Source organism: Schistocerca piceifrons, chromosome 2 (genome assembly GCF_021461385.2).
Source record: "Schistocerca piceifrons isolate TAMUIC-IGC-003096 chromosome 2, iqSchPice1.1, whole genome shotgun sequence".
Taxonomy (NCBI): domain Eukaryota; kingdom Metazoa; phylum Arthropoda; class Insecta; order Orthoptera; family Acrididae; genus Schistocerca; species Schistocerca piceifrons.
In genome coordinates this window covers 226,213,081-226,236,081 of record NC_060139.1, presented here as the reverse complement: position 1 = coordinate 226,236,081, position 23,001 = coordinate 226,213,081, and the positions used below count along the sequence as shown (strand labels likewise).

The window sequence follows — 23,001 nt, the reverse complement described above, 5'->3', positions numbered from 1 at the left end:
CTCATGGACCACGACCTTACATCCCGGAAGGTTTACCAGAAGATATGTCATCCGGTCGTGAAAGCTTTCATACTATGATGTTTATGTTGATCTCTATTCCAATTTCTTGTACGGGTTCCGGAACTCTCGGCACCGATGTGATGCAGAACTTTTTTTGATGTATGTATGTTCTCTGTATGTAATGGTATGAAGCAATTGTAATTATCAGTTTTTCTCCTCATATAATATGGGTGAAGCCTGTGTGCTTTGTACACCAAAAAGTAGTTAAACTGAAAATCAGAATGTTTGTCGGACTATGGCTCTAACCCAGGATCTTATTGTTCAAGGACAATCGAAGCACGACGGTTCCGTCATGGCAAGACTCATGTTTCGGTTTCTCTGTGCTTCCTTGTTTTTCGTGTATCATAGCTCTTGTAGGTAAAGAAAGTGCCAGAGTCAACGAAATGCTGAAAAAGTGAACTGGCGACGATTGAAGATGGACACAAATTATGTTGAGGCGATCTTCTTACAAAATTTCTGGTACCAATTTTAAGTTATGTATCTATGAATATAGTATGACACCCGTAGGGATCACGAAGACAAGGGCAGACTAGTTACAGCAGGCACATAGTCATTTAAGATATCATTCTTCCTGTGAATGGAACAGCAAGAAGCGGTAATAATTCATGCAACGGCACCTGCCCTCCACCACGCACTTTAGTATTTTGCGAAATATAGATGTAGATAATTTTATCTTGAAACTCTTCCAATGGACCGTGTTAGCACACAAAACAACAATATGAGATTGTGGTTCCCCCTGTTGTTTCTTCTTGCTATAGAATCAAAGAACCGACTGGTGACGGCAATATTTGTCGCTCAAATTAGTTTCAGAATAAGGAAATAATAAAAGTTTTTTTGCATCAAAGTGGACCACAATCCCATATTATTGTTATAGAGTAGATGTATACCTTGCTGGACTAGGACCTCTATCAGAGAGGATATAAGAGAAAATGGCTTAGCCACAACCTACAGGCTGCTACCCTAGTGACTGTTCCCCTCTACAGTGGAGCGTGAGCTACTTTTAAATTACGTGACGGATAAAAACAGTATACCCTCCCGAGTATTGACCCTGGAATTTTGTCATTCGCGGACGTGACTCTTACTGAATAAGCCATCCAGGCGCGACTTAAGACTAGCACGCACAGCTTCGGAAAATTATTAGCTAACGGGATTAGCTTGCAAACGTAAAAAAAATAACGCATACCAACACTTACCTTGACTGATGTAGGGAAACCATGTAAAACTCCTGCATTTACACCATGCTTCTCTTTAAGGCCACGCCAGTGGCCTAGCAGTTACTTCAGTTTCGCTAGATTTTATTCTGACAGGGCTTAGTTCCATTGAAACGTACCAGTTGATCCTGGTACATTGTTATAATTAATGCAACGCCGATGGTGAGTGGCATGTAAAGCTTCACGCATTTCATTAAGTTGTTGGTGGTGATACTTTGGAAAATTTGGAAATTTGTGGTAAGTTCCTATGGGACCAAACTGTTGGGGGTCATTTGTCCCTAGGCTTACACACTACTTAATCTAACTTAAACTGACATACGCTAAGGACAACACACACACACCCATGCCCGAGAGAGGACTCGAACCTCCGACGGAGGGAGCCGCGCGGACCATAGCGAGGCGCCTGAGACCACGCGGCTACCCTGCGCGGCGGTGATACTTCATGATACATCTGTCGCGTCAGAAACATATATGGCCACCGGCCTCAGTGTTGTGTAGCAGGGCCACTGCTGTTAAGGACACATCTCATGGTGGATGAAGTCTGAAGCCATATGAGGCCGTTTCCAGACACTGCAGTTGTGTACAAGGATGTGGCATCCAGTGGTAAGCTTGCTGCGAAATGCAGAAAGACTTACATGTGATTACAGCCTAGAGCAAATACTGACAACTGCTTCTAATCATAAATTAATGTAATGTAATGCACGTAAATAGATGAAAAGACACATTAGCGTACGAGCATACGATCGGCGATATGTCACAGTAATCAGTCCCATCTTTCAAATATCTTGGAGCTTCTGATGGGAGTGATTCAAATGTAATGACCACATAAAAAGCAGTAAGAAAAGCAAGTGGTACTCTGATTTATTGAAAGAAATGTGAAAGGAAGTATTATATATTTTGATGGTCTCTATCACAATATAATACATCATACCGCGATCAAGACCATTAAAATTTATAGTGTATAACACAGATCGCTGTTTCTCCCTCAGCTGAGGATATCAGTTCTTACAAGTGAAAGTACATGTAATTCACGGACGAAATATATGCTTGCATACTCCTCGGCCGACCACCACCCCAAAGAACATTTCACCTGTTACCAAGTTTTATAAACAGTGGCAGTCCCTACTTTAATATAAGGGGCTGACTTGCTTACCATATCCTTGACTCTACTCTCTCCTTTCTCCCCCCATCCCTTCTCCGTATTTCTTGATGAAACAAACCGAGCTCTAGAAATCTACAGAGTCATGTGAACAGTCCATAAACGCCGCTGTTTCAGGAATACTGCCACTCCCTCTTCACATAAAAGCCAATGGTCAACCTAGTCGCATTCTTACGAGGGATGGTTCCTCTACCATTGACAGAAGTGTACGAAATGAGTGACAGGCAGATTATTTAGTCCCCTATAACCTACGTAGTCAATACATGTCACATGAGTATATCATTAGCTATTGTAGAAGACGCTGTGTGGTCGTAGTGATGTGATTCTGCAGCTCATTACATGAAAAGACCATGGTCTTCTGTAGAACACCAAGAGTAGCCTATCCTAGATAAGATCTTCTGCTCCTAAAATAACATGTTTGTACTACAGCCCTCCAATCTGCCTTGCAATGTTTCAGTTTTTTTTGTGATTATAGCGTATGTGAAGCGTACTATTGTGGGATCTGGTTAGCAGGTAGGCGTCGACCCTTTAAGTGATCCAGTGGTGTTATTCTGTAGTGTATTCTTCAATACGTACATGGGATGCAATATACAGGCTTATGCAACACCAAAAGTAGCTTATGCTTATGTAGGGCATTCTGGTCGTAAAACAATATTATGGTGGTACATAGGTTCGTAGCTTTTTTCCATAAGTTTAATAAACACAACAGATACACGTAATAGAGACGTTGCCAGCCTCGATGGCCGAACGGTTCTAGGCGCTTCATTCCGGAACTGCTCGACTGCTACGGTCGCAGGTTCGAATCCTGCCTCGGGCATGGATGTGTGTGATGTCCTTAGGTTACTTAGGTTTAAGTAGTTCTAAGTTCTAGGGCACTGATAACCTCAGATGCTAAGTCCCATAGTGCTCAGAGCCATTTGAACAATTCAATAGAGACTTTAGTAATCAATAATATATTCTTCTTTACTATTTGCAACAGTCTGCCAACGCTGGCATAACTTCGGAATTAAGAGACAGTACAAATCGTATAGTTTTTTCTGTCACTAGCAGAATGTGAGATAATCTTCCTGGTTGCTGTTCTTCGACCGTGTCTGCAAGAAGTCTCAGTTGTTGACAATAAATAAATGTCAACATTGATGATGACACCTCGAGGAACCAATTCGCCTTCCCCGAAGAAGCGGTTCGCTTTCACCAGATGCTTAACATCATCTTATGTGGATGCGCGCAGGTCTTTCAAAGAGGAGTTGCTGCTTTGTTTGATCTCAAACATTCCTTTCTTTCTCTTGTGTTTGTATAAAGACACATTTCGTGCCACCAGTAACGATACGGGATAGGAATGATCGCTGTTGTTCACTAGGCAACTGGTCACGAGCAAGAAGAAATGCACATGTGACGACCAGCTGATTTTTGTGATATTAGCTTAGAGCATGCACCCGACTTTTGAACCTTCCCCATTGCAAGCAAATTTCGCACGATGGTGGAATGATCACAGTTAAACACGTTTGCCACTTCTAGAGTGCACTATCGTGGATCATTGTGGATTAATGAGTTTAAACTATGACAAACTGCCTATTGGCTTCTGTCTCGGGTTCTTCGGCCGACGTTCATCTAATGATTTTTCTGACGTTTCGCCAGCACGAGTGGCTGGCATTGTCAAAGCTTCACCATCCATTGCCGGTGGTGAACTGGAGCCGAGCTCGCGGGCGCAGACTATATGTACCTGGCGCGCCAACGTCCGAGGGCTTCTCCGCGGTCATTTCCGGTGCGGTTCTCCTCTTGCTACCTGCGACGGTCGTTCGCTGCAGTACGGGAAGCCAGGATCCGTTGACCTTAAGGCTTTCCTCTTTCTTGTTCAAACTGTTCGCGTGTTTTTGTATTTCTACAGCTTCTCTGAACAAGCGCGTGTGATAATGCGCGGAGAAGCCCTCGGACGTTGGCGCGCCAGGTACATATAGTCTGCGCCCGCGAGCTCGGCTCCAGTTCACCACCGGCAATGGAGGGTGGAGCTTTGACAATGCCAGCCATTCGTGCTGGCGAAACGTCAGAAAAATCATTAGATGAACGTCGGCCGAAGAACCCGAGACAGAAGCCAATAGGCAGTTTGTCAACAAGTGGCCACGAAAGCCTTAACAATTTTGTAGTTTAAACTATCTTCATCAGACCCCGAAGGTCTTCCTTAACGTGGAGGGTCACTAATGTCAAAACGATCCTCCTCAAAACCAGTTTTTTACCGTGCTCTGTCCAGTGGCATTATTCCTATACACAGCGCAAATATCTCTCAGTGCTTCCGCTGCTTTCAACCCTCCATTGTACTCCAACAGAGGAATATGTCGGAAATGTTTCATTTTCTGCACTTGGTATCCAATTTTCTACCGTTCAGAGCTCCACTCACTATCCTCAAATGATAAAATGACAATACGTAAACTCAAATATGGACAGTGAAATACAAACAAAAAATGATAATCGATAAATAAACCCACAGTAACCGGAATACCAACAGCCAAACGGAAACGAACTTATGCACGAGCCTATTAATTCTGCATTACTACGAACCAAGGGATGTTCCAAACTACCAGTTTTGCCTGCGCCTAGAGCGTAAGTGACGACTGCCAAAGGCAGACGGAAGGCAGAGAGTGCCGACATGCCGACAGGTGACAGGAGAGGCGTGGCGGCGCAGCTGGAGTTGGAAGTGGAGGTGGAGGTGGAGAAGGTGGTGGTGGAGGTGGAGGTGCCGGCTAGGCTGCGCCGTGAGGTCGCGACCCGACAGTGGCGCCGCTATCGGCCGCGGCCGGCTGTTGAACCCGGGGCCAACGCCCGCCGCCACTCGGCCCCTTATCACACACCTGGGGCGCCGGCATACGCCCTCGCGCGGTCACGTCCTCTCCAGAATGGACGGCATTCGCCGAGTGTGGTGGTCGGTGGCAAAATACATCTTGTGTGGCTAAAATGTTTCCGTACGCCTAACTGACATCAAGGCTTGCATCCTGAAGATACGAGCTAGCACACACGGCACTAACATACACTGATAGGTCAAAACAATATGACAATAGCTTGACTTTTGTCGTCTCATAGTGTATTGGTGGTTGAGATATCATTGTGAATTCACCGTCGTGCGTCTCAAACTGCTGCATCACGATGGTGGCCTTGTGACAGTTCTTCTGCGGGAAGACGACATCGCTATCGATGAAGACAAAATGGTAAGATGCAGGTGGTGCATTCGATGACTACCACACGCTTCATGGAAACCCATGTGATTGTCCCTCAAGCCACAGTGCTGCTCCCACTGGCCTGCGTCCGTAGCGCAGTACACGTTTCCAGCAGCCGTTCGCCTGGACGACGACATATCAGGACACGACCAACGACGTGGAATAATAAGAAACTTGATTTATCCGACCACGTTACATGTTTTTTGATCCAGAGTCCAATCTCGATGACCCTGCGTCCACTACAATCGTAACTACCGATGTTATTGCATCAACATGAGAACACGAAGGGTTGGTCTGCTGCTGAGTCTTATTTTCCTCGAAGTGTACTGAATGGGGTGCTCGAGCCAGGATACATGCGCCTGTGCCACCAATCGTCCCCTATCTTGCTTTAGATAGCGCAGAGCCGGCCGGGGTGGCCGAGCGGTTCTAGGCGCTACAGTCTGGAACCGCGTGACTGCTACGGTCGCAGGTTCGAATCCTGCCTCGGGCATGGATGTGTGTGATGTCCTTAGGTTAGTTAGGTTTAAGTAGTTCTAAATTCTAGGAGACTGATGACCCAGAAGTTAAGTCCCATAGTGCTCAGAGCCATTTGAACCATTTGAACCACAGCGCAGAAGCCTCCGATCACATTGTGTGCTGCGTGAACCTTTACCTTCATGTCGCCTAAGTAGTGGTTTCAACGTCCTTCAGCCACTTTCCATAGCTGCTCGCAATAGTAGCACGCCAACAGCTGACCACTCTCGCTGCTTTCGAGACGCTGCTTCCCGGGCTCTGAGCCACATCAATCTGCCACTCGTCAAAGTCGTTTATGCCTACACTTTCCCCTGCCCATAAAGCCTCGACGCGGCCTTCTTGTGCAGTGGTCGTAACGTCGGGGCTCGTTAGCGCAGATTTGTTTCACGCTGAGTGAAGTAGGAGAATTGATTTCGTTTGTACGTCTACAGTCATACTCTATAGGAGAAAAATTGTAAAACGAAGAAGGCGTTGTGCGAGATGAACGAAAATTGGTAGGCGTGTTTTTACATCCGAAAATCATGTCTGTTCAGATTTCGCACAAGTCGCATAAGAGTGGCGTTAGTAGTGCCACTGTGAGAATACATAAGCAGAGACTGTAACGGTCGTGAGCGTTAGTTACCTTTGAGACTGGACGTGGTGAGTTGATGTTAGTCAAGAATGCCATTATGGCGGCAAATACACCATTATCAATAAAAAATGGTTCAAATGGCTCTGAGCACTATGGGACTTAACATGTGAGATCATCAGTCCCCTAGAACTTAGAAATACTTAAACCTAACTAACCTAAGGACATCACACACATCCATGCCCGAAGCAGGATTCGAACCTGCGACGGTAGCGGTCGCGCAGTTCCAGACTGAAGCGCCTAGAACCGCTCTGCCACACGTGCCTGCCATTATTAACATCTCAATGAGTTTGGACGAAGTTGTGTAATAGGGCTACGAGAAACTTGGTGTTCATTCTGCGATACTGCAGAAATGTAGCCACTGTACATGATTGCTGGTAGCGGGTGTCACGAGAATGCAAGAAGACCAGGCTCCGGATGGCAGCGAAGACCATCGTCTTCGGCTTATGGTTCTGGCGCGCCGTACTGCCTCTGAAACAGCAATCTGAGCAGCAGTTGGCATCACAGTGACACGACAAACTGTTACAAATCGGCTACTTCAAGGACAGTTCCGAGCCAGACTCCCTGTAGCGTGCATTCCACTGATACCAAACCACCGCCACTTGCGACTTCAGAGCGTCAAGCGAGAGCTAATTGAAGGGCAGGTTGGAGGTCTTTTGTGTGTTCTGATTAAACCTGGTTCTGCTCGGTGCTAGTGATGGGCGCATTTTGTTCAGGAAGACGCAAGCTGAGGGAATGCGACCAATCTCTGTGGGTGCTAGATGCACTGGTCCTACACCAGGAGTCTCGGTCTAGGTTGCAATTTCGTATGACAGCAGGAGCATGCTCGAGGTCCTCCCAAGCACTCTGACTAAAAATTTGTTCTCAGTCTGGTGATTCTAACTGTTGTGCTGTCATTCATGACCAAGTTGACCCTGCTGTAACCCAATATGCTCTACAGAGTGTTGACATGTTGCCTTGGCCAGCTCGATCACATGATGCGTCTCCAATTGAGCAGGTATGGGACATTATCGGACAACTCCAGCGTCATCCGCAAACAGCATTAACTGTCGCTGTATTGGCCGACTAAATGCAACAGGCACGGAACTCCATCCCACCAACTTACATCCGGCACCTTTACAACACAATGTATGCGCTTTTGCATGCTTGCAATCAACATTCATTACACCGGTTATTAAGGTACCAGCATTTCTCATTCGCAACAGCTTATATCACGCTTACACTAACCTGGGTCTTACGCTGTTAATCACTGAAACATGTTACCTAGATAAATGTGCTTCCGAAATTTCATTACTATACACTAACAATTTTTTGGCGTTGCGATTTTTTTACGTCAATGTATTATGCAAGCCATATACAGGGTGGTCCATTGATCGTGACCGGTGCAAATATCCACAAAATAAGCGTAAAACGAAAAAACTACAAGGAACGAAACTTGTCTAGCTTGAAGGGGGAAACCAGATTTCGCTATGGTTGGCCCGCTAGATGGCGCTGTCATAGGTCAAATGCATATCGACTGCGTTTTTTTTTTTTTTTTTAAAAAGGATCCCCCATTTTTATTACATATTCGTGTAGTACGTAAAGCAATATGAATGTTTTAGTTGGACCACTTTTTTCGCTTTGTGATGGATGGCGCTGTAATAGTCACAAACATATGGCTCACAATTTTAGACGAACAGTTAGTAACAGGTAGGTTTTTTCAATTAAAATACAGAACGTAGGTACGTTTGAACATTTTATTTCGGTTGTTACGATGTGATACATGTACTTTTGTGAACTTATCATTTCTGAGGACAAATGCTGTTACAGCGTGATTACCTGTAAATACCACATTAATGCAATAAATGCTCAAAATGATGTCCGTCAACCTCAATGCATTTGGCAATACGTGTAACGACATTCCTCTCAACAGCGAGTACTACGTTTTCCGTAATGTTCGCACATGCATTGACAATGCCCTGACACATGTTGTCAGACGTTGTCGGTGGTTCATGATGGCAAATATCCTTCAACTTTCCACACAGAAAGAAATCCGGGGACGTCAGATCCGGTGAACGTGCGAGCCATGGTATGGTGCTTCGACTACCAATCCACCTGTCATGAAATATGCTATTCAGTGCCGCTTCAACCGCACGCGAACTATGTGCCGAACATCCATCATGTTGGAAGTACATCGCCATTCTGTCATGCAGTGCAGCATCTTGTAGACATATCGGTAGAACATTACGTAGGAATCAGCATACATTGCACCATTTAGACTGCCATTGATAAAATGGGGTCCAATTATCCTTCCTCCCATAATGCTGCACCACACATTAACCCGCCAAGGTAGCTGATGTTCCACTTGTCGCAGCCATCGTGGATTTTCCGTTGCCCAATAGTGCTTACTATGCCGGTTTAAGTTACCGCTGTTGGTGAATGTCGCTTCGTCGCTAAATAGAACGCGTGCAAAAAATCTGTCATCGTCCCGTAATTTCTATTGTGCCCAGTGGCAGAACTGTACACGACGTTCAAAGTCGTCGCCATGCAATTCCTGGTGCATAGAAATATGGTAATATGGTACGGGTGCAATCGATGTTTATGTAGCATTCTCAACACCGACATTTTTGAGGTTCCCGATTCTCGCGCTATTTTTCTGCTAATGATGTGCGGATTAGCTGCGACAGCAGCTATAGCACCTACTTGGCCATCATCATTTGTTGCAGGTCGTGGTTGACGTTTCACAGGCGGCTGAACACTTGCTGTTTCCTTAAATAACGTAACTGTCCGGCGAACGGTCCGGTCACTTGGATCATGTCGTCCAGGATACCGAGCAGCATACGTAGCACACGCCCGTTGGGCATTTTGATCACAATAGCCATACATCAACACGATATCAACCTTTTCTGCAATTGGTAAATTGGTAAATGGTCCATTTTAACACGGGTAATGTATCACGAAGCAAATACCGTCCACACTGGCGGAATGATACGTTATACCACGTACTTATGCGTTTGTGACTATTACAGCGCCATCTATCACAAAGCGAAAAAAGTGGTCCAACTAAAACATTCATATTACTTTACGTACTACACGAATATGTGATAAAAATGGTGGTTCCTGTTTTAAAAAATGCAGTTGATCCGTTTGACCTATAGCAGCGCCATCTAGTGGGCCAACCATAGTGCCATCTCGTTTCCCCCTTCAAGCTAGACGAATTTCGTTCTTTGTAGTTTTTCGTTTGATGCTTATTTCGTGAGATATTTGGCCCGGTCACTATCAATGGAACACCCTGTATACAGGAGTGGAACGGGAATTGGGTCCAGTAAGTGCAGAGTTTCCTTTTAAACATTTATAAACTGCCAAAGCAATTAAATAAAAATTCAAAACTCAAACTTTAGGCATTCCTTTGAACAATGAATCAAATCTTTACCACCACACTTGGAGTGTACTTAGAGAATGCATAGCTTGAATTAAACTTAGTATCTTCCCGGGTCAGCTGGAACCTCCGGCACAATGCAGTCAACGCAAGTGAACGCCTTTGTTGAATGCAATGCAACCGTCCACGGACGTCGCTGGAACTAGGCCGACACAAATAATGCAAATGATACCACAATAACACCCGTGTGTTACAACCACAAAACTGCAGAGTCCCCAAATTAAGAATTAATGTATAACACTTTTAAATTCCGGTTCCTAAGGCAGATAGCCATGAGGAGGTTTTGAATAGAATTGGGGAGAAGAGGAGTTTGTGGCACAACTTGACTAGAAGAAGGGATCGGTTGGTAGGACATGTTCTGAGGCATCAAGGGATCACCAATATAGTACTGGAAGGCAGCGTGGAGGGTAAAAATCGTAGAGGGAGACCAAGAGATGAATACACTAAGCAGGTTCAGAAGGATGTAGGCTGCAGTAGATACTGGGAGATGAAGAAGCTTGCACAGGATAGAGTAGCATGGAGAGCTGCATCAAACCAGTCTCAGGACTGAAGACCACAACAACAACAACAAGACAGATACCACTGAATTAACCAATAAACTATACTAACAGATGCAACATTCAGTAAATAACAAAAGATTAAGTAGAAGTGGCGACGCTACATTTCATCTTCTAGGCGCAATTCCCAATAGCCACTTGCAGCTCAGTAACAAACCGTTTAACCAAAGAACCAGATGAGGTGAACTCACTAATTGCAATTAACGATGGCGCGAGCTCATCTACCGACACACACACACACACACACACACACACACACACAGCCGAGTGGTTCTTGGCGCTTCAGTCCGGAATCGCGCCTCTGCTACAGTCGCAGGTTCGAATCCTGCCTTGGGCATGGATGTGTGTGATGTCCTTAGGTTAGTTAGCTTTAAGTAGTTCTAAGTCTAGGGGACTGACGACCTCAGATGTTAAGTCCCATAGTGCTTGGAGCCATTTTTGAACACACACATACAAACACACACACACACATACACACACACACACACACACACACACACACACACAGCAGGCCGGCAACGCTGCCGCAGACACCACAGCAGTAGCAAGCGGTGGTCCCAACAGACTAGCGTAATACAGGAACGTACAGAGATTAACCCCGCTGTCTGAGACCACCGCAGCAAACACTGACGCATTTCCTTAATTGCAACCTGGTGCTCAACACAAATGACGTGCGATGGCTCCATATTGATTAGAATACACACATCGTTTAATAAGGCCAGGCAAGGTAGGACAAACAGCAATAACATTCACCAAGAACCTCACACATACCGTTTCAACTACGCATCCTGCTGTAAACCTCAATTGTGCAGTACCGTAGCTTTAAACCCTTTGCATCAGCAAATCCGTCGGCCAAATCATCATATGATTTCAGTTATACAGGGTGATTTTTTCTGCCGTGAACAACTCTAAGAACTGATCCATGAGACGTTAAGAAACATTGAACGACGTGGGACGATACGTATGTTCTTATTTGCATTTTACTATTTTAATTTCCTCTGGTTCTGTGAGGGCATGTGAATCAAAGCTACCTCGTCATAGAATATGTGCGTCACAAATTCTGATAAAAATTTTAGGAATTGGAGAAAACTAAGAAATAAAATAGGACAAAAAATTACTTCCGATCATATAAATCTATATATAACACACGCACACACTCTAAACTTCTGCTAGAAAAACCGCCATAAACTATAGCAAGTGTACATGCTCTACCGACTGAGCTTAGAACTATCCAGAGACAATTGGCAACACTCCCTTATAGTTTTACTTTCGCCAGTACCAATTGTTCTTTTACCTTCCAAAATTTACAGAAGTTCTCCTGTACATCTTGCACTGTTAGCACACCTGCATGAAAGAACAGTGCGGCGAAACGGCTTAGGCAGAGCTTAGGTATTGTTTGCGAAATGAATCTTTTACTCTTCAGAGCGGTGTGTACTGATTTCAGTGAAACCGAACTTTTGTGATGAGACAGTAACTGAACAGCAGAGTACATTGAAGAAGGAACATGCAGACTTAGAGCAATTAAAGAAATTGAAAAATACACTAACATTTATTCGGATGAAACAAAAAAAGCAGGCTAAAAGTTTGTGCGGCTGTAAAAGAATAGAGCCAACCAGATTAAGAACGCAGGTTGTGGAATTCTACGAAAGTCACAGTGAAACTGAAACAATAAAATGGATCGATGCTGTGAAAGAAGGCCTGAAGGTAGTAAGAATAACATGACTTGATCTCTCTAACCTCTGTCCGAAAAGGCCTCGAAAGGCCCAACGGTACCCACCGACCGCGTTGTTATCCTCCGACGATAGGCGTCATTGGATGCAGATATGGAGGAGCATGTGGTTAGCACATCGCTCTGAAACGTCCCCTTGGAAAAATTATAAAAGACTGTGCTTAAACTGACACACAATATTTTTAGCGCAACGCAATCTGACTTTTAATACTCCCTACAAAAGAATGGCCCTGACTAACGATAAGGTATACCTTTCACGAATCACTTACCTCACAAAAATCTTCGTTACACAAACTACTGAAATACAGCGAGTGCCAATACTGCCAGCTAAATAAAAGATTCTATCTACTGAGGGCACTAACTACTGATAGGCATAGTTAGCAAGTGAAAGATTTTGATAAAGAACAAACAATGTATTTACCCTAACAGTGTTCAAAAGTCATAATATATATCAGTTCATGACATCCAGTCTTACAAATTTACTGTCTCTGATGGACACACGTCCAGATCATCCGCTCTCAAGACTCCAAAATCTCTCTCCCCATATCCACCACTGTTGGCGGCTCACCTCCAGCTGCGCAACGCTACGCGCTGTTAACAGCCAACTGCCCAACACTACAATAGCCAACAACAATGCAAACCAGCCACAGACTACACACAGCACAGCCAGTGATTTTCATACAGAGCGCTAGGTGACGTTACCAATATAAAAACCTAAACAGCCTACTTACATAGCCCCCATGCTCGCCACAAAAAATTTTACAAATTGTTTTGGGCTGTGGCCAATACAGATTTGAAAAAAATTTTTCATAATTACAATAACAAAGATATCAAATGCACAAGCTTATGGATACAATGTTGCTCGAAAGCTAAAATTTTCTCACAGTCCTTAAAGACAGTCCCGATCATCCATCACAGTAAAATTGCAGTTTTTATTCTTTAAGTCTGAGCAGTAAAAGAAAATGCACATGGAAGTAGTGGATTTCCATACAGTCTTGAAGAAGTATTGTTGTCCTTCCAACGGAAAGACAGTGCTGATTCTTGACATGCAGACAGGTAATGGGCCACAACAGAGCTAACCCACAGCAGAGTCAGTCGAAGTTTTGAAGAATATTGGTAAGTAGGTCATCACAGAGCAGACCCACTGTAGTCCTGGTAGAGAGTATGGTATTGGTGGGCCACCAGAGGTGCAGACCCACTGCAGTCCTTGTAGAAATAATGGTATTGGTGAGCCATCAAAGATGCAGACCCACTGTAGTCCTTGTAGAGATGGCCAGCAACCATCTGTTGCGACTGTGCAGGTGCACAATCACCATCGGAGAGTCTTGCGGACAATATAGCAAGTCCATAAACCATCACTTGTGCATTCACAAAGTTTTTGGAATTGTCCTTAGAACCAGCAATGCTGTTAATCAGTCCCTTGCTGAATTATTAACACATGTCCAAACACTAACAGTCCTCTTTTCTTCACATATTGTGCATATACTATGACCAACAGAAATGTAGGCAGTGAAATGAATGCTTACAAGTTACTTAATTTGATGAACTGGTGTCAATACCATTAAAGAACATAACACTGTATTTACCTTAACAGTGTTCAAAAGTCATAATATATATCAGTTCATGACATCCAGTCTTACATATTTACTGTCTCTGATGGACACACGTCCAGATCATCCGCTCTCAAGACTCCAAAATCTCTCTCCCCACATCCACCACTGCTGTCGGCTCACCTCCAACTGCGCAACGCTACGCGCTGTTAACAGCCAACTGCCCAACACTACAATAGCCAACAACAATGCAAACCAGCCACAGACTGCACACAGCACAGCCAGTGATTTTCATACAGAGCGCTACGTGGCGTTACCAACATAAAAACCTAAACAGCCTACTTACAGCTCTTCCGGCCGTTGTCAGTTTACGAGAATGGAGCCACCACTTGTCAGTCAAGTAGCACCTCAATTGGCTTCACAAGGACTGAGTGCACGCCCCCTAGCCAAGCCCAACAGCACTTAGGTGATCTGACGGGAAGCGGTGTTACCACTGCGGCAATGCTGTCGGCTAAATTGGTGCCAGACCGAGACACCAACTCTAGACCTTTACCTGTCAAGGGCAAGTGCTCTACAGACTGAGGTAGACGAGCACGAGCTTGCTATGTTGTTGTGATGTTCAGTCCTGAGACTGGTTTGATGCAGCTCTCCATGCTACTCTATCCTGTGCAAGCTTTTTCATCTCCCAGTACCTACTGCAACCTACATCCTTCTGAATCTGCTTAGTGTATTCATCTCTTGGTCTCCCTCTACGATTTTTACCCTCCACGCTGCCCTCCAATACTAAATTGGTGATCCCTTGATGCCTCAGAACATGTCCTACCAACCGATCCCTTCTTCTGGTCAAGTTGTGCCACAAACTTCTCTTCTCCCCAATCCTATTCAATACTTCCTCATTAGTTATGTGATCTACCCATCTAATCTTCAGCATTCTTCTGTAGCACCACATTTCGAAAGCTTCTATTCTCTTCTTGTCCAAACTATTTATCGTCCATGTTTCACTTCCATACATGGCTACACTCCATACGAATACTTTCAGAAATGACTTCCTGACACTTAAATCAATACTCGATGTTAACAAATTTCTCTTCTTCAGAAACGCTTTCCTTGCCATTGCCAGCCTACATTTTATATCCTCTCTACTTCGACCATCATCAGTTATTTTGCTCCCCAAATAGCAAAACTCCTTTACTACTTTAAGTGCCTGATTTCCTAATCTAATTCCCTCAGCATCACCCAACTTAAATAGACTACATTCCATTATCCTTGTTTTGCTTTTGTTGATGTTCATCTTATATCCTCCTTTCAAGACACTGTCCATTCCATTCAACTGCTCTTCCAAGTCCTTTGCTGTCTCTGACAGAATTACAATGTCATCGGCGAACCTCAAAGTTTTTATTTCTTCTCCATGAATTTTAATACCTACTCCGAATTTTTCTTTTGTTTCCTTTACTGCTTGCTCAATATACAGATTGAACAACATCGGGGAGAGGCTACAACCCTGTCTTACTCCCTTCCCAACCACTGCTTCCCTTTCATGTCCCTCGACTCTTATAACTGCCATCTGGTTTCTGTACAAATTGTAAATAGCCTTTCGCTCCCTGTATTTTACCCCTGCCACCTTTAGAATTTGAAAGAGAGTATTCCAGTCAACATTGTCAAAAGCTTTCTCTAAGGCTACAAATGCTAGAAACGTAGGTTTGCCTTTCCTTAATCTTTCTTCTAAGATAAGTCGTAAGGTCAGTATTGCCTCACGTGTTCCAGTGTTTCTACGGAATCCAAACTGATCTTCCCCGAGGTTGGCTTCTACTAGTTTTTCCATTCGTCTGTAAAGAATTCGTGTTAGTATTTTGCAGCTGTGACTTATTAAGCTGATAGTTCGGTAATTTTCACATCTGTCAACACCTGCTTTCTTTGGGATTGGAATTGTTGTATTCTTCTTGAAGTCTGAGGGTATTTCGCCTGTTTCATATATCTCGCTCACCAGATGGTAGAGTTTTGTCAGGACTGGCTCTCCCACGGCCGTCAGTAGTTCCAATGGAATATTGTCTACTCCGGGGGCCTTGTTTCGACTCAGGTCTTTCAGTGCTCTGTCAAACTCTTCACGCAGTATCATATCTCCCATTTCATCTTCATCTACATCCTCTTCCATTTCCATAATATTGTCCTCAAGTACATCGCCCTTGTATAGACCCTCTATATACTCCTTCCACCTTTCTGCTTTCCCTTCTTTGTTTAGAACTGGGTTTCCATCTGAGCTCTTGATATTCATACAAGTTGTTCTCTTATCTCCAAAGGTCTCTTTAATTTTCCTGTAGGCGGTATCTATCTTACCCCTAGTGAGATAGGCTTCTACATCCTTACATTTGTCCTCTAGCCATCCCTGCTTAGCCATTTTGCACTTCCTGTCGATCTCATTTTTGAGACGTTTGTATTCCTTTTTCCCTGTTTCAATTACTGCATTTTTATATTTTCTCCTTTCATCAATTAAATTCAATATTTCTTCTGTTACCCAAGGATTTCTACTAGCCCTCGTCTTTTTACCTACTTGATCCTCTGCTGCCTTCACTACTTCATCCCTCAAAGCTACCCATTCTTCTTCTACTGTATTTATTTCCCCCATTCCTGTCAATTGCTCCCTTATGCTCTCCCTAAATCTCTGTACAATCTCTGGTTCTTTTAGTTTATCCAGGTCCCATCTCCTTAAATTCCCACCTTTTTGCAGTTTCTTCAGTTTTAATCTACAGGTCATAACCAATAGATTGTGGTCAGAGTCCACATCTGCCCCTGGAAATGTCTTACAATTTAAAACCTGGTTCCTACACTCGAATTCCAGTCACCCATCACTATTAAATTATCGTCTCCCTTCACTATCTGAATAATTTCTTTTATTTCATCATACATTTCTTCAATTTCTTCGTCATCTGCAGAGCTAGTTGGCATATAAACTTGTACTACTGTAGTAGGTGTGGGCTTCGTATCTATCTTGGCCACAATAATGCATTCACTATGCTGTTTGTAGTAGCTTACCCGCATTCCTATTTTCCTATTCATTATTAAACCTACTCCTGCATTACCCCTATTTGATTTAGTGTTTATAACCCTGTAGTCACCTGACCAGAAGTCTTGTTCCTCCTGCCACCGAACTTCACTAATTCCCACTATATATAACTTCAACCTATCCATTTCCCTTTTTAAATTTTCTAACCTACCTGCCCGATTAAGGGATCTGACATTCCACGCTCCGATCCGTAGAACGCTAGTTTTCTTTCTCCTGATAACGACATCCTCTTGAGTAGTCCCCGCCCGGAGATCCGAATGGGGGACTATTTTACCTCCGGAATATTTTACCCAAGAGGACGCCATCATCATGTAATCATACAGTAAAGCTGCATGCCCTCGGGAAAAATTACGGCTGTAGTTTCCCCTTGCTTTCAGCCGTTCGCAGTACCAGCATAGCAAGGCCGTTTTGGTTATTGTTACAAGGCCAGATCAGTCAATCATCCAGACTGTTGCCCTTGCAACTACTGAAAAGGCTGCTGCCCCTCTTCAGGAACCACACGTTTGTCTGGCCTCTCAACAGATACCCCTCCGTTGTGGTTGCACCTACGGTACGGCTATCTGTATCGCTGAGGCACGCAAGCCTCCCCACCAACGGCAAGGTCCATGGTTCATTGCTATAACAAACATAAAAGTTTTTGGGCAAAAAGTTCGCGGCTGGGCAGACATTCTGTCAGAAAAACTCAATAACTTTGTCTGACGATCGGAAGAGAGTCCATTCTAAGAAAATGAAACTAATGTGGGCACTAATAAAGCTGAAACAATATCTTGACACTCCATTGCGTATTCCAGTAGAGTCCAGCTTCTGACAACCCCTCTTCGTTAATATTAATACTTCAGTCGCTCCTGCTCAGTTGCTACTTCAATTATGCGTCATCATATACGTAAGAGAAAAATCAGTGTTTTGCAGATGAATGTTTTATTTGTATGTACTGAACTTGTTTCAGTTGTTCATGCTAGGAATTTTCAGTGCTAGTAATTTTGTATGTAGTTTTCAGACATCCGTATGATCCTGTGTATGTACCAGGTGCACGTAGTACTGGTTTCTTCCAGTTAATAAGTCACATTTAAGTATTTCACTGCACGTCACCTATAACTTAGAAACCTGCGGTAAGATCTTATGGAACCAAACTGCTGAGGTCATCGGTTCCTAAGCTTACACACTACTTAATCTAACTTAAACTAACTTACTCTAAGGACAACACACACACACACACACACACACACACACCCATGCCCGAGGGAGGACTCGATCCTCCGACGGGGGAACCGCGCGAACCGTGACAGGACTCCTTAGACCGCGCTGCTATACCGTAACTGACTGCACAAGTTCTTCCTCACATGCTTCAGGGCTACTCCTCATTAACATCGACAAAGTCAATTACGTTTCCTCGTAATTTTCCAGTCCAATCACACATGTGATCTGTATTCTGGAAGTACGTAGGAATTAGTGTTTCTAGAAGACGATTAGTCGAAAGGACAATCTGGACGCACAAATGTGCAGCGCTGTCAGAGTCCATATTGTCATTCTAGCGGTCGCTGCTGTCACGTAATGGACAACAAGCTCCTGCGCGTCGTCGAACGAAAAAGCAATAACGTTTCTATTACGTTGTTCTACTTATAAGGACGCTGGGTCCGTCGTTAAAGGGGGGATCTTGTCAATCACTGAACAGCAGAGAGCAATCTTATGACTGAAATTGCTACTGAACTGAAAAGGACAAGGGGACTGGGCAGATTACTGTCGGGTGCACTCGGACGTAATACCGGACGGGACAACCGCAATTACTGAGCCGTGGCAAGAAAATAGCCGAGGCGGCAGAGTGGTCCTCAGGTTGCGATCGCGACCGTCCGTGCGCCGGCTGGGACGCCCGGCTGGGACTCTGCGAGGCAGTGCGCTGCCCTGACCTCGTGGTCTGCCCCCGCTCTGCCCATTTGCGTCGGCGCACCGTGTCCGCGGCAGCCGCCTTCCAATTAGGAGTCCTCGGTTCGAGACCCGGCGGCGCCGGTCGGGATTCCATAAGCGGCTGCGGGCGCGGCGTGCCCTTTGAGGGTGCCTGCGCAGTGCTCCCGTCCTTACACGGCTGCCGCCATCTACGGCCGCGACTCGACACACGACAGCTGCCCGCTGTGGAGACAGTACCTAGGCCTGTCTCGCATTCCGCGGGACGCAGCCGGAAAGCTATGCAGCACTGCTGCCTAAGGAGACTTCTTAGAGCTCCTCTGTAAGGCGCTTGCTGTCGCAGGGGACATGAGGAACAGGGACCAACGTCCGGAGGAAACGGGTAAGCAGGCTGTTGAAAGATCAGTAAGGGAAGCGGAAGAAAAGTCAGCAACAAGCCTCCAAGAGTCACGAGGTTAGAACAGATTAAAATTTAGCCCTAAAAGGGGAAAAATTTAAAACATATATTACGTTTTTACCTACATACATACTCCGCGAGCCACCGGTGTGTGGTTGAGGGTTTCCTGTACCACTTCTAGTCTTTTCTTTTCCTGTTCCACTCATAAATAAAGCGAGGGAAAATGACTATTTGCCTCCCTATGAGCCCAGATTTCTGGTATCTTACCTACGTGGTCCTTGCGTGAAATGTATGTTGGCGACAGCAAAATCGTTCAGCAATCAGCTTTAAATGCTGGTTCTCAGAATTTTCTCAATGTCGTGCCTCAAAAAAGGTCCCCTTCTCTTCAGAGATTCCCATTTCTGTCCCCGAAGCGTCTGCGTAACACTTGAATGTTGCTCGAAGGTATTAATAGCTCGCTTCTGAAATACTATGATGTCTTCCTTAAATTCCGCGTGGTATGGATCCCAAACACTCGAGCGGTACTCAGCAGCAGTCGCACCAGCTTCCTATATCCGGCCTCATTTACAGATGAACCAGACGTTCTCAAAATTCTCCCAATAAACTGAAGGCGACCATTCCCATTCCCTACCACAAACTTCACAAGCTCGTCCCATTCCATATCACTTTGCAACGTTACGCCCAGATATTTAAAAGACTTGACTGTGTCAAGCAGGGCACTAGTAATGCTGTATCCGAACTCCACGGGTTTGATCTTCCTACACATTCGTATTAACTTGCATTTTGCTACATTTAGGGCGAGCTGCCATTCATCAGACCAACTAGAAACTTTGGCAAAGTCATCTTGTATCCGCCTATAGTCACTAAACTTCGACACCTTGTCGTGCACTACAGCGTCATCAGCAAACAACCGCAGACTGCTGCCCAACCTGTCCGCCAGATCGTTAATATATATAAAAAATAATAGCTGTCCTATCACAATTCCCTGGGGCACTGCTGATTGTTAAGTACGGAGCTATTGCATCAGCATACTCTGAAAGGAGCCAAATTGGTATAGGGTCTACACCAGAAGACTTGCTTTTATTAAGTGATTTAAGTTGCTTCATTACTTGGAAAATATCTACTTCTAAGTTAATTATATTGGCAGGTATTTTTGATTCCATTTCTGGAATATTGACTTCGTCTTCTTCAGTGAAGGAATTTCGGAACGCTGTTGTTAGTAACTATGCGTTAGCAGCACTATCATCTATGGTATTTCCATTGCTATCGCGCAGAGAAGGCCCAAGATTCTACATGGCGCTAATACAAACTGCTGTTGTTTGCGGATAGACTTCGGGCACAAGAAGGAGAAACCTGAAACACCTCCTCACTTTCCGGCCGGTGTGGCCGAGCGGTTCTAGGCGCTTCAGTCTGGAACAGCGCGATCGCTGCGGTCGCAGGTTCGAATCCTGCCTCGGGCATGGATGAGTGTGATGTCCTTACGTTAGTTAGGTTTAAGTAGTTCTAAGTTCTAAGGGACTGATGACCTCAGATGTTAAGTCCCATAGTTCTCAGAGCCATTTGAACCATACCCTTTTCTCTAATGAACGCTCACCGTCGAGGACAACCTACTGGGTTCTGTTACTTAATAAGCCTTCGGACCATCACCTTTCTGGGAACATATTCTATATGCTCGTAGCTTCGACAGCAGTCTGCAGTGGTCCACCGTTTCGAATGCTTTCCGGAAATCTACAAATATGAAAGCTGCCTCTTGCTCTTCGTCCATAGTTCACAATATATGATGTGAGGAAATGGCAAGCTGAGTTTCACATAAGCGATGCATTCGAAATCCGCGGTGGTTAGTGGACATAAGTTTCCCGGTCTCAAGAAAATTTATAACACTGGAAGTGAGAAAATTTTCAAGGATTCTACAGCAAACCGATGTTAGGGATATTGGTCTGTAATTTTCGGGTCCGTTCTTTTACCCGTATTGTACGCAGGAGTCATCTGCACTTTTTTACAGCAGTTTGGGACTTTGCGCCGGGAGAGAGATTCGTGATAAATGCAAGCTACGTAAGAGGCCAATGCTGTAGAGTTCTCTGTAAAACCGAACTGGCTTTCCGTCCGGACCTGAAGACTAATTTGTTTTCAGCTCTTTCAGTTGTTTATCTACGACAGGAACTTTTATTACTATGTCGTCCAAACGGAAGTCTGTTCGATGGTCAAACGACAATATGTTTGTACGCTTCTCCTGCGCGAACGATTTCTTAAACGCGAAATTTAAAACTTCGGCCTCCGTTCTTCTATCTTCAACTGCCATACCAGACTGGTCAGCTAGCGACTGGAATGTAAACCTTGGATCCGCTTTACGATTTTACATAGAATTAGAATTTTCTCGGGTTATCGACCAGAACTTTTGTTAAGGTTTGGCTGAGGTATTTGTTTTATGTTTCGCTCATACATCTTTTCACAGACGAAAGAACATCTACCAGCCTCTGTCGGTCGCCTTTTGCGCGTTCTTTTTTGAACCGAGAGTGTAAGGGCCTCAACATTTTCCAAATTTCGTTTTTGAACAACGGTGGGTTTTCTCCATCCTTAATTCACTTACTAGGCACATAGTTCTACATACCATAGGAACTGACAACGCACGTAGCACAGGATGTGGGAAACAAGCAAAACAGAAAGAGCATACTGTCATAGGGGAAGAAAATTTTCTCCGTGAAAATGTTACAACTCTTTGTCAGTTATGAGCTTCTTATTTCATCGACAATACGTACTGTCGCTTAAACGGTCATCTTCGGGAGGAATGCATCTCACACTGCTGGCTATTAGACTTGTAATACCAGTAAGGGTAGTGCGATGATGTAAGTTGTTGGTAGCATTGTGGGTTGTGCGGAATCCAGCAGAGATCTGGGTTGAAATGCTCCGGCGCAATTGTTCCCATCCTGCGCTTTCCCTTTGTGCCCTGTCGCACAGTGGATAAACCCAACACTCTGCATGCACCTGGGACAACGGCATCGGCATGAATTAATCCGCAATAAACAAAGTTAAGAAAAGATTGGAATTTATTACGATCACCACGTTCCATTTACAATCCGGTAATGATTTGCTTTTAGGAAGCAGAAGTTAAATTCTACACTAATTATTCACACTAAAACGGCTAAGCAACCAACCATCTAGTCCCAGAAAATAGAACCGAACACTGTGGTGCTGCTAGCCAGTACGTTCAGTTGACTGGCATTGAAGTACCAAAACAATAATTATACATTTATTTTTATCATAAGTAACGTAAGAATAGGTAACAAACAGTTGTCAGAGACAGATTTTAACTTTACTTCAAAGGAGAAATGAAGCACGCACCAAGTTTTGTAGATCAAAGGTTTCCTGATGCGAGGTATCATCCCAAAGATGTTCGGGCTCTCACGCGGTTCCTCTTCGTCGAAATGTCTTGGCTCAAACTCGTATTGGGGTAGAACCGCACGTGTCGCATTACACGCCCTAAATAAGAAACTTGTGACCTTTTGGTTAAATTGTCTGGCTGATGGTAATTTTGCGAAATACAAAGTTAATATAACATATAATAACAGTAATAATAATATCGGGAACTAGATTGACGACCCATAAATGATGTAGG

At 44.4% G+C, this 23,001-nt stretch overlaps 1 protein-coding gene across 1 annotated transcript in view; it reads left to right on the top strand.

The window, feature by feature from the left end:
* LOC124776629 overlaps positions 1-23,001 on the top strand; it is a 455,847-nt gene that overhangs the window by 218,836 nt on the left and 214,010 nt on the right. The window lies entirely within an intron of this gene.